At 37.2% G+C, this 12,840-nt stretch overlaps 1 long non-coding RNA gene across 1 annotated transcript; it reads left to right on the top strand.

The window, feature by feature from the left end:
• The first annotated feature begins 861 nt into the window (after positions 1–861).
• Positions 862–12,476, top strand: LOC125099043 (uncharacterized). The gene is made up of 3 exons (XR_007127013.1): positions 862–1,002; positions 1,934–2,086; positions 12,339–12,476. It is a non-coding gene; the product is annotated as an uncharacterized LOC125099043 (long non-coding RNA).
• The last annotated feature ends 364 nt before the right edge of the window (positions 12,477–12,840 follow it).

Genomic DNA, 12,840 nt, shown 5'->3' with positions numbered 1-12,840 from the left:
TGGGGAGACAGAAAACAAGCAATGCTGACTTTGATATTTTTGGCAGAGAGCAAAGACTGTTTACCTAAGATCATTGCTGGAAGGTAATGGGAGGGGACTGGTGGGCTAAATCAGCTTAGTGCTAGGTTGTTGAAAGCCTCTGGTATCAAATATGCTATTCATGGTGACCCAAGTCTGTCAGTGAAGTAATTTCTTGACCATCTCTCAAGGCTGGGAGCTATGGATTCACGGTTATTTGTCCATACACATAGAATGCAGTACTTCTCATCCTTCTGGATTTCTCTGATACTTAACATTCTGTAACCTTCTCTGGGAAATTTTCTGAGTCATGTCCCCTTTCTTTGTAACCCCAAATATCTATAATTGCATGTTACTGTCTATTTGTTTCCTCTACTAGACTACAAGCTTCTTAATGGTAGTGATTTTCTTATTTGCCTGTTTTTCACGACTAGCTTAGTGCCTAGCGTTAGATACCTGAGTAATGTTTGGCAGACTGAATGGAATTAAACTAATTTTAATTAAATAATTGTTTCCATTTGCCAAGTAAATACTTGGTTGGGAAATGGTTAAATATTTATTCATATAAGGGTGCCTACCAGAGCAGGTCTTGTAGTCAAACTTAATAAAGTTTGTTGTTGGACCACTTTTTGCCACAGATCCTTTGGTTTGATAAAAAAAAAAAATCACCTCATCATTATGATGTGTTTTTGCAGCATCTCGCATCAATTGTCTCTACCCAATCCTTGAATCTTGGCTGGTTTTAGAATTTGCTTTGGCTAGTAAAATGTGACAAAAATGATGGTATGTCAGTTCCAAGCCTCTATCTTCCCTCTGCTCACTTGCTTTGTGAACAAGTCCAGGCAGCCGTTCCAGCTGAGGTCATCCTGGACCAATTGGTTCCCAGCTGACCTGGCAGCTGAGTACAGATGCATTGACTGAGTCCAGCCAAGGCCAGAACTACACAGCAGCTATGCTTAGCCCAACTTTCTGACCTGCAGAATTGTGAACTAAATAAATGGTTTTTTAAAACTATTAAATTTGGGGGTTACTCTGCAGTAGAAGTTAATTATTATAGATACGTTACTTTTTTAATTTGCTAAATTAAAATAGCTGTTGCTATATTTTGCTAAGATTATAGGTGGTGAGATCTGATGTACACACAGGGCGTTTCTTTAAAAAGAGAGTCCTAGATGGAATGACCTGGGCAGTGGAAGACTTGAGACATTAGATATCTTGAGTAGGAGTTGGAAAGTGACAAAAGAAAGTATTTTCTTTAGGGAATGAACAGTGGCTAAGAAACAGAACTCATGAGGCATCTTATACAGAGTACAAGCTTCCTTAGGATTAGGGGTGATTTCAGGGGACAGAAGAACTATATAGATGAACTGACTGATGACATTCAGGGTAAGCAAGCCCTTGTATATACACAATGTGGGAGGGAACCTGCATAAGTTAGTGATAATTGCAGTCTGTCGATATTTGGGAAGAATAAACATCATAAGCAAATAATTACAAGCCATGGGATAAAAGTTGGGCATGATCTTAAGAAGAGACTTAAGAAAAGGCATTTAGAAGGATGAAGAATGTAAATAGCCCTTTCAAGGTGGAGTATGGAGGTCTGAACCTGTTTTATATCATTAGCACTATTTGGCTTTAAGAAAGTCAGTGGGCCTTGGATTCTTCAAATGGAAATTTGGTTCCTGTAACTACTTCATAGAGAAAGTAAAATAAAATAAACAGGAACACATCTAATTAATTTTAGAGAGCTAGAACAATGGTTTTTAATGTCTAAGGTTGATATTGGGAACTATAACTAGGTAATTTTGAATGAATGATCAGCTCATGGACAGTCATGTAGGATTTTTTTTTTTTTTTTTTAATCCACGGCATCTGTCTTTATGTCCCCTTGTCCTTCCTCTCACCTCCACAACAGCCTTCCTTATTGCAGAGAGTGGCAATTCCTTCTTTTTGCTGAAGCTGGATGTTGACTCACCCCGGAATCAGGGTGATGATAAAGCTTCACCTGTTTGAAAACGTTTTTGCTTTTATATTCCTGTGACATGCTCTAGGCCACAGGATTGCAAAGGTATGTTAGAGATCAGAAGTACTCAATGTCATTTTGTTACCCAATCTTTTGGAATTAATTTTCTTTTTTCTTTTTGAAAAGATTTTATTATTTATTTGACAGAGAGAGCAACAGCGAGAGAGGGAACACAAGCAGGTGGAGTGAGAGAGGGAGAAAGAGGCTGCCTGCTGAGCAGGGAGCCCGAGGTGGGGCTTGATTCCGGGATGCTGGGATCATGACCTGAACTGAAGGTAGATGCTTAACTGACTTAGCCACCCAGGTGCCCCTAGAATTAATTTTCTTTTTAAAATTTTGGGGCAAAGAAGGCATGATTTTGAAACTTCCTCTTCTGTATTTTTAATTCCCTTTAGTTCATTGGCTTTATAGTTCTGTCCATTGAGTCATGATATCCATTGCTTCAGGGGGAGGGCAGGACTCAGCCAAGAACAAAGGAAACAATGTTCAGTTTTTGAATTCCAAAACATGCTCTTGAAGCTAATTTCAGAGACAATAGTTGTGAAAAGCCAAGGCATTCACTTGCAATACCTGGATTTGTTGAAAGAGAAATCAGAAGCTTTGCTTTAAATATTAACTATTCCTTTAAAATATTAAGAAGTTACAGGATTGAAGGAAGAAAGATTTACCATAAGCCACAGAATACAAAATATGCAGAATGTAACACAAAGTTCATTTTCCAATCCCTGAAAAGAAACAAAGCAAAACAAAACTGATGGGGAGGAGTCTGGAGAGAAAGAATAAGAGGAAAGCAAGAATGTGGAGTCCTGAATTGGGTCGGATTCCTGGTCCTGGGTGAGTCAGAGACCCGATGTGACTTTAACATTACTGATTAAAGGGAGCTTGGTCCTCACATCTTGCCTGGAATGCTAAATGAAGGTGATTTCCTTAAAAGGCGCTTCCTTGGTAGAGCAGAAATTAAGGTGTTACGTGTGTGAGGTGGTCAGGCCTGAGCTGGCCCATTCTCAAGCTGTCCTTCAGATTCAGAGACGAGATCCAGGAAAGTCCCTAAAATTCTTAAAATTTGAAGCAAAGGACAATATTTGAGAATTAGAAAATTGCATGTCTGCCAGGAGGCTGCCACAACTTAAATTGGAAACTACAGATTGGATAGTCCAAAGCAGGGGCCCCATGTGGACGGATGTATAGCTAAATCTCAGAATGTCAGTTGTGGATGTTAGTGCTGAGGTGAGAGATTGAGGCTAGTGTCAGAGAAACTGAGTTACCTGAAAGCTATCACCTCTATGCTAGGGAATCAGACCACAGATATCGTCGTCATACAGTTTGGTGCAGTGATGGATGTGGTTGGCTCTTAGATACCAAGCAAGAGCTAGATATTCTTTCTCTAATGACAGGACAGTTTCTTTTGTTTGTTTGTTTGTTTGTTTGTTTTTTAAGATTTTATTTATTTATTTGATGGGGCAGGCTGGGGATGAGCACAAGCAGGGGGAGTGGGAGGCAGAGGGAGAGGGAGAAGCAGCTCCCCACTGAGCAAGAAGTCCAAAGCCAGAGGATATGGGGCTTGATCCCAGGACCCTGGGATCATGACCTGAGCTGAAGGCAGACACTTAACCGACTGAGCCACCCACACACCCCAAATGACAAGACAATAAGCCGCTTAGGGATAGGAGAATGATGTTGGGGGCAAACCTGGAATTTGGCTATCCAGAAGAGATTAAGCTTAAAAAAGAAGGGTCTAAATTACTTTGAAAAGGAAAAATCTGGTTTTTGCTTCTGTCATCAATGAAGCCTTATAGGTACGATGAGTCTAATTTTGTATCATATATAAGTTTTGACCCCACAGTGCCACTATTCCCAGGTGTTTGGGTTCATGTATCAGTTTGGCTCTCTGATACGGGTTAATGCCTTCTTTCTAAAACCAATTTTTTGCGTTGCATTATGTGTGAATATATCTGTCTCCACCACTTGATTATAATCTTTAGAGTGGCAGGGACCACACCTCATTCCTTTTTATATTCTCAGCTGCTGGCACTGGGTCTGACATGTAGTTATCTCTTGAGAAGTATCTGTTGATTAAATCCATAAGTCCATGAGGACAAACCAATCAGGTAAATTGTGAACATTTTTACAAAAAACTATCTGTAAGATTCTAGAAAGTCTGATGATTCTTGCTTTGGTTTATCAGAATCAACTATTTTGTCTGTGCTGTGAAAACATATCCCATTTATTAATTATGAAATGCCTACTATGTGTATTACTCTAAGCACCTTTCATGTAAAACTTTTTTAATATTCCCAAGGATCCAATGATGTTAGCCTTCCTATCCTCATTTTATTGATGAGGAGACTGAAACCTGAAGAGTTTAAGAAACTGACTCAAGATTCCATGGCCATTAAGTGGGCCAGCGAGGATATTAGTCTGGCTCTAGCCTGTGTTTTTAGTTACTACATATATATGTCTCTAAGTGTATATGAGTGTTCTCATATAGAAATGGTTAGAAAATTTGTACAGATGATCCCCAACTTAATGATGTCTGACTTATGATTTCTTGACTTTATGATGATGCAAAGGCTATATGCATTCAGTAGAAACTGTACTTCAAATTTTGAATTGTAATCCTCTCCTGAGATAGTGATACACAGTATGATATTGTCTCATGCTGCTGGGCAGGGGTGATGAGTCATAGCTCCAGTCAGCCATGAGATCATGAGGGTAAATAGACAATATACATATTTATACCCATTCTGTACCATGCGACTGTTTTATATTTTGCTTTCAATACAGTATTAAATAAATTACATGAGGTATTTAATACTTTATTATAAAATAGGCTCTGTCTTAGATGATTTTGCCCAACTATAGGCTAATATAAGTGTTCTGTGCACATTTGAGGTAGGTTAGGCTAAGCTATGATGTTAGGTAGGTTAGGTGTATTAAATGCATTTTTGACTTAAGATATTTTCTTTCTTTTTTTTTTTTTTAAAGATTTTATTTATTTATTTGACAGAGAGAGAGAGAGAGATCACAAGTAGGCAGAGAGGCAGGCAGAGAGAGAGGAGGAAGCAGGCTCCCTGCTGAGCAGAGAGCCCGATGTGGGGCTCAATCCCAGGACCCTGAGATCATGACCTGGGCCAAAGGCAAAGACTTAACCCACTGAGCCACCCAGGTGCCCTGACTTAAGATATTTTCAACCTATGTGGGCTTACTGGGATGTAACCCCTCTGTAAGTAGAGTTAGACTGTAAAATCTGTATTAGTTAACAGTGACAGTATAACATTCCCCTGTGCAGTACATATGATTTCATGAATGTGTACACTCAAAGCATTGTTTTAGTGTTCGAACAAATGATAAGAGTTCTCCCCAGCAGTAGGAAAGGACTGCCTCTGTATTTCTTTGAGATACTAAGTACCACTAGGATACAATAAACCAGATTATCCTAATAGATATGTTCAGAACATTCCATCCAAAACCAGCAGAATAGTCATTCTTTGGAAGTACACATGGAACATTCTTTGGAATAGATCATATGTTAGGCCACAAAACAAATCCCAATAAATTAAAAAAGATTGAAATTGTATCATGCATCTTATCCAACTATGGTGATATGAAACTAGAATTCAGTCAAATTCCACAAAAAACATATGGAAAGAACACAAATACATGGGGGCTAAATAAAATGCTACTAAACAATGAATGGGTCAGACAGGAAGTCAAGGTGGAAATTAAAAAAATATATATATATGGAGACAAGTGAAAATGAACAATAGTCCAAAATATTTGAGATGCAGTAAAAGCTGTTGTAAGAAGGAATATTATAGTAATAAAGAGGCCTACCTCAAGAAACAAGACAAATCTCAAACAACCTAACCTTACACCTAAAGGGACCAGAAAAAAGAAGAACAAAGCCCAATCAGTAGAGAAAGGAAATAATAAATATTAGAGTAGAAGTAAGTTAACTAGAGCCTAAAACAACAATGGAACAGATCAATGAAACCAGGAGCTGGTTATTTGAAAAGATAAACAAAACCAATAAACCTTTAGCCAGATTCATTAAGGAAAAAAGAATGAAGATTCTAGTAAATAAAATAATAAATGAAGGAGAAAAAAAAAAAACCAACACCACAGAAATACAAAGGATTATAAGAGAATATTAGGAAAAATTATATTCCAGAAAATGGACAACCTAAAAGAAATGCATAAATTCCTGGAAACATATAACCTTCCAAAACTGAATCAGGAAGAAATAGAAAATTTGAACAGACTGATTATGAGCAATGAAATTGAATCAGTAATCAAAAAACTCCCCCAAAACAGAAGTCCAGGACCAGATGGCATCACAAGTGAATTCTACAAAACACTCAAAGAAGAGTTAATACCCTGTTCTTCTCAAACTATTCAAAAAAATAGAAGAGAAAGGAAAGCACCCAAATTCATTTTATGATTACCCTGATACCAAAACCAGATTAAACATAACAAATACAGGAGCTACAGGCCAATATCTCTGATGAACATAAATGTAGAAATCCTCAACAAAATATTAGCAAACTGAATCCAACAATACATTGAAAAAAATCATGCATTACAGTCAAGTGGGATTTATTCTAGGATTGCAAGAGTGGTTCAGTATTCACCACCAGTCAACATGATATGCTACATTAGCAAGAAAAGGGATAAAAACCATATGATCATTTCAATAAGTACAGAAAAATCATTTGACAAAGTACAACATCTATTCATGATAAAAAGCCTCAATGAAGGTAGAGAGGGAACATACCTCAACATAACAAAGGCCATGTATAAAAACCCCACAGCTAACATCAAGTTCACTGGTGAAAACCTGAACACTTTTCCTCTAAGATCGGGTACAAGGCAAGGATGTCCACTCATCACTTTTTTCAGTGAAGTACTAGAAGACCTAGCCACAGCAATCAGACAAGGAAAAAAAATAAATAAAAGGCATCCAGATTGTTAAGGAAGAAGTAAAATTTCATTCCTTGCAGGTGACATAGCAGTATATATAGAAAACCCTAAAGACTCCACCAAAAAACTAATAGAACTGAATAAATTAATTTAGTAAAGTCTCAGGATACAAAGTTAATATACAGAAATCTGTTGAATTTTTTCACACTAATAATGAAGCAGCAGTAAAAGAAATTAAGAAAACATTCCATTTACAGTTGCACCAAAAATAATAAAGTATTTATTAATAAACTTAACTAAGGAGGTGAAAGACCTATCCTTCAAAAACTATAAAACACTGATGAAAAAAACTGAACATGACACGGATAGAAAGATAGTCCATGCTCATGAATTAGAAGAATGAATATTATTAATATGTCTGTATGATCCAAAACAATTTACAGATTTAAGGCAATCCCTATCAAAATACCAACATTTTTTATGGAAGTAGGGCAAATAATGCTAAAATTTGTATGGAACAACAAAAAATCCCCAAATAGCCAAAGCAATCCTGAGAAATAAGAATAAAACTGCAGATATCACAATCCCAGATTTCAACATCTACTACAAAGTTGTAGTAATCAAAACAATATGGTACTGGCGCAAAAATAGACCCATAGATCTAACACAGAATAGAGAGCCCAGAAATAAACCCACAATTATATGGTCAATTAATCTATGACAAAGTTGGGAAGAATATACAATGGGGAAAAGACTGTCTTTTCCATAAATGGTTCTGGGAAAACTGGACAGCTAAATGTAAAAGAATGAAACTTTCTGACACCATGCATGAAAATAAACTCAAAATAGATTAAAGACCTAAATGTGGAACTTGAAACCATAACACTCCTGAAAGAAAACATAGACAGTAATTTCTTTGACACCAACCATAGAAATGTTTTTTCCAGATATGTCTCCTTAAGCAAGGGAAGCAAAAGCAAAATTAAACTATTGGGACTCTACCAAATTAAAAAGCTTCTGATAGTGAAGGAAACCATCAATAAAACAAAAAGGCAGCCTACTGAATGTAAGAAGATATTTGCAAATGATATATACAATATGCAGTTAATATCAAAAAATATAAAGAACTCATACAACTCAATAGCCAAAAGACAAATAATCCAATTAAAAATGGGCAGAGAACCTGAGTAAACATTTTTCCAAAGAAGACATACAGATGGCTAATAGATACAAGAGATGTTCGACATCATTAATCATCAAGGAAATGCAAATTAAAACCACAGTGAAATATCACCTTACACCTGTAAGAATGGCTAGAATCAAAATCACAGGAAATAACAAGTGTTTACAAGAATGTGGGGAAAAAGGAACCCACATGCATTTGGTGGGAATGCATACTGTTGCAGATACTGTGGAAAACAATATGGACATTCCCCCCAAAATTAAAAATAGAATTATCATATGATCTAGGAATTCTATTACCAGGTATTTACCCAAAGAAAACAAAGGCATTGATTTAAAAAGATGTGTGGGACGCTTGGGTGTCTCAGTTGGTTAAGTGTCTGCCTTCAGTTCAGGTCATGATCCCAGGGTCCTGGGCTCCTGCCCTGCATTGGGCTCCTTATTCAGTGAAGAGTCTGCCTATCCCTCTGTCCCTCCCCTGCCCCGCTCCTTCTCTCTTTATTTCTCTAAAATAAATAAATAAATATAATCTTAAAAAAAAAAAGACATATGCACCCCTATGTTTATTGCAGCATTATTTACAATAGCCAAGGTATGGAAGCAACCCATTAGCCATTAATAGATGAATGGATAAAGATGAAGATATGTATCTATATCTTCTGTCGATCTATCTATATATATATATATCTTCATGGTTAATACTATATATGAATATTGTATATGTATATATATGAATATTATATATATCTATATATATAAATATTACCCATAAGAAAGAAAGAAATCTTAATATTTGCAACAACCTGGATAGACCCAGAGGGTATAATCCTAAGTGAAATAAGTCAATTATAGAAAGTCAAATACCGTATGATTTCACTTATATGTGAAATTTAACAAACAAAGAAAAAAAGAGAAAAACAAAAAAAATGGACTCTCATATATAGAGAGCAAACTGGTGGTTGCCAAGAGTGGAGGTGGATTGAAGGTGGGGTCAGATAAGTAAAGGAGGTCAAGAGTACACTTACCTTGATGAACACTGAGTAATGTTGAATCATTCTATTGTACATCTGAAACATATAACATTGTGTATTAATTATAATTTAAAAAAGTAAAAAGTATTAAAGTTAAACAAAAAAAAGGAATACTACTAGGATCAGTGTCAGGGTTGGCTTGTTTGTTCTTTCAGAATTAGAATGTCTTAGTGAGATCAGACAGGGTATTGAGCCTGTTCTATGGTTCCTTCTGTGAGTTTCCTCTTGCCCAAAAAGTGACTGTGGGCTCCTACACCTTCATTATTCTGGGAAAAGCCCTGGCTTTCTGTTCACTTAGTAGGACCCTATTAGGAGAGAAAGGAGGAGTGGGGAACCCAATTCCACAGGTGGCACTGTGGAATTGGGTTGCCTGCCCCTGCCCCAGTTTCTTCTGGGAATGTACCTATCCGAAGAGAGGGGCTCAGAGTGGGACTGGGCACTTCAATCTTCTGACTTCTTTGCTCCTTAGCAGAATATGGAGTGGAGTGAATATCTTTGTCTCTGGATAAATCTGGGGGTAGCCCATCATTTTGAGGGACTCTTCTGCTTTTGTGCATGTTGAGTTTGACTGGGACAATGTATGGTGGCCCCAGGCTTGGGAATCCATGCAGTGAAGGACTAGAGGGGCCTTCTGCAAATTTATGAGATGATTCTGGAAAACTAAACCAGGTCCTTGGATTTATCCCAGTACAAAGTAGAAAAATGGTCTTTAGTATTTGGGGGTTACCTCAGTAGGACTAGGACTAGGCCGTGTCATGCCAATAGGACCAGTGTGAGTATAGTTGATATTCTGATTGGTCTGTGTGGGTGCCACATTGGCTGTTTCATAATGGTGAATGTCATGTCACCCCTGGCCTTAGGAGAGGAAAGAATGTTGCCAAAACAGAACTACATAGAACTTCTATGAGACTATACTGAAACACAGTCTTTGTTTTGCGTCTGAATTTTTTTTTCAAATTTTTCTAGCTTCACTGTAGGAAGGTAATAAACATCAAAGCTGGCATAGTCAATGATCCCTTTCCAGAGATATGACCAGACAAGCCTCCTTTCATTGGGCTCTTGGGGAAAGTGCATTCCCAGAAGGGGAGAGGAACATTAAACCATGTGTCACTCATTCTGCAGGAATGGAAATGTTGGTTTTTCCGGTTGTAATAATTTAGAGATTAAATGTTGAACATGTGACTGCAGGAAGGCTGTGATTTGTTTTTTAAATAATAAAATCTCATTTCTATTTCTAATCTCGTATGCATCTCCTTTGGAAAGCCATATAACTTGTCCAGTGTGTCATTGTATGGCATCATGTCAGCAAGTTTGTGGTTCTTTCCATAAATCATGTCATGTAGAGACTCTTTTCATAAGCCAATCCCCCACCTGGCCACAATGCTCTGAAAAAAGAATGTGCTTTGTTACATGTGATTGCAAGCTTCCAAACTGGTCTTGGCTATTTTCTATTACTTAGGTCCTTCTACCTTTCCCTTAGCTATTATAGCTTTACCAGGCTCACCAGGATCTAGTGCCCTGAGACTTTATCACAGGGAATACTCACTAATCATTTTCAATTGTGTGAAGGTTTGGGGCCCGACTTCCGATAACCTGCAATACTCAGTACCACGACCCCCTTTTATTTTCCTGCCTACTTGTCACATCCTACTTGTTGGAACATAATATTTGTGGCTTGCAGAATCCCAAACCTAACCAAGTGATGGATGTACTGTTGATGATTAATCCACATCTCTAGGTAGTTTTGAGTCTATTGCTTTTCGATTGATTCGTGCTGAGGTTTAAGCAACTAACGGAATGGCTGCTAAGGTTTGATTCTTAACTGTAATACTTCTCCTAGGTGTTTGGGTCTAAATTCTCTTGAACCTGGTGGTGGTCAGATGGGGTATTATAGATAAAACCAAACCAAATCCCACATAAACTGAGAATATACTGTCTAGTTAAACATGTGATAGCCAGAGAGTGCTACCTTTCTCTCTCGCTCTTCCTCTGCTTCTTCCCCACCCCATCTCACATGCTGTCTAATTATACTCCTTGGTTTCTAGCAGACAAACCAGCATTTGTTTGGTGCAGAGAATCTCTCTTATTTGTTTCAACTTTATTCCCTTTTATCTCTACCCCACCCATTCTCCTTAGAGAACAGGCAGCTAGAATGGAAGAGCTTGCAAAGCCTTAGTTTGGGCATTTTAGCTCCCACAATTCTGGGCCATCGGAGATGGCACACAGGGTAATCTGAAGGGGATTCAGCAAATTCTTGTACTATTTGGATAGTTTGTTGAAAGGTATTAGTTCCATTACCATAGGCAACTACTTTCTAGTGCATCTTTTTGTTTCAGGTTGTTTTACTGTTTTGTATATACATATTTGTAATTTATGAAAATGATACTGGATGATGTTCTTTCATTCTGTTTTTCTTTATTCTTTTTTTTTTTTTTTTTAGATCTATCCATGTTACCTTGACCAAATCTCATTTGTTGTTTCTGTTTGCCACATCATGCTCTATATTGTGCATTCAGCACCTTGGTTCATCTATTTTTCCAGTGATGGACACAGGGTGCTTCCAGGATCCCCTTCCCATCATACCTATCACTGCAATGAAGTGACCAAAGTAAATATGTATACCACTTAACTGATAGGTTTTCTTCTTTAATATGTCTTTCTTACGTTTATAAAAAGCTGAATTTATGAGATAAATTTTAGTTTTTGTTTCAGTTCCTTTTTACCCTTTAAAAAAATCGTTTAATATTTTACATAATGCTCCATAGTTTAAAGGTTACTTATAGATTAGTCGTGCCCTTTGCTCAAAATTGATCTGTTTTCTCTTCTTGCTTAAATTCACAATTATCATAGTTTTCTGTTGTGCTCACTGGGTGACCTACATATTTGAGAGAATAACTCAGTTTGCATTTTTGTCATGGTAACAGTACCATTTCGGTAATAATTCAAAATGTAAATTAACAAAATCCAATACTACAACAAATAGTGACAATCTGTAGAAGGTTGTAGGTACCATTAAAAAAATCTAGGAAAAAATTCTATGCATAACGGAGATAAAATAGCTAGAAGATGTGTGTCTTACATATTTTTCTTTGTCTTGAAAAACCCATCTGTTAGCTATGTCATGGGTGGCTAACCCTACAGTTCAATATTTTCCTACTCTGTAGAATACTAAGGCAACAGTAAACTGAAAATAATGAATGCAGCTCTATTCATGGAAAACACATTCACAATACTATTTTGGAGAAGAATCTATGAAACTGTGAGATTTTGTCTCACCCAAAGCTGCCTTCTGAGCTAAGCTGCCAGAGGTGAGTTATAGGGCACAAAGTTTCATTAAGACGTTCCACAAGTCTGGTTGTGGCAGGCTGTATTAGGATTATGTGCCTGACCAAGGCAATCATGAGAAGGTTGGCTTGTGATCTACAAAGGGACCCCATTTGAGAATTTAGTTCCAAAGAGGTGCTGCAGTTCCAAAGAGGTGCTAACTGGATCCAATTAGATCATCTGTATAGTGGTTCTTAAACCACAGAGAGACACATTGATAATGGAATAAAAAGGAGCAGCTGATAGCGAAATAAAGTAGTTTAAAGAAGAGAATAATAGGTTGATTTACTTTCTGTGGCATCCTAAAAAAGATTCCAGCTTTCTTTAGACCTGTTAGAATAT

The sequence above is a fragment of the Lutra lutra genome, chromosome 4 (assembly GCF_902655055.1).
Source record: "Lutra lutra chromosome 4, mLutLut1.2, whole genome shotgun sequence".
Classification (NCBI taxonomy): domain Eukaryota; kingdom Metazoa; phylum Chordata; class Mammalia; order Carnivora; family Mustelidae; genus Lutra; species Lutra lutra.
Note: the sequence above shows the minus strand (reverse complement) of the source record. Positions and strands in the feature narration are given on the sequence as shown.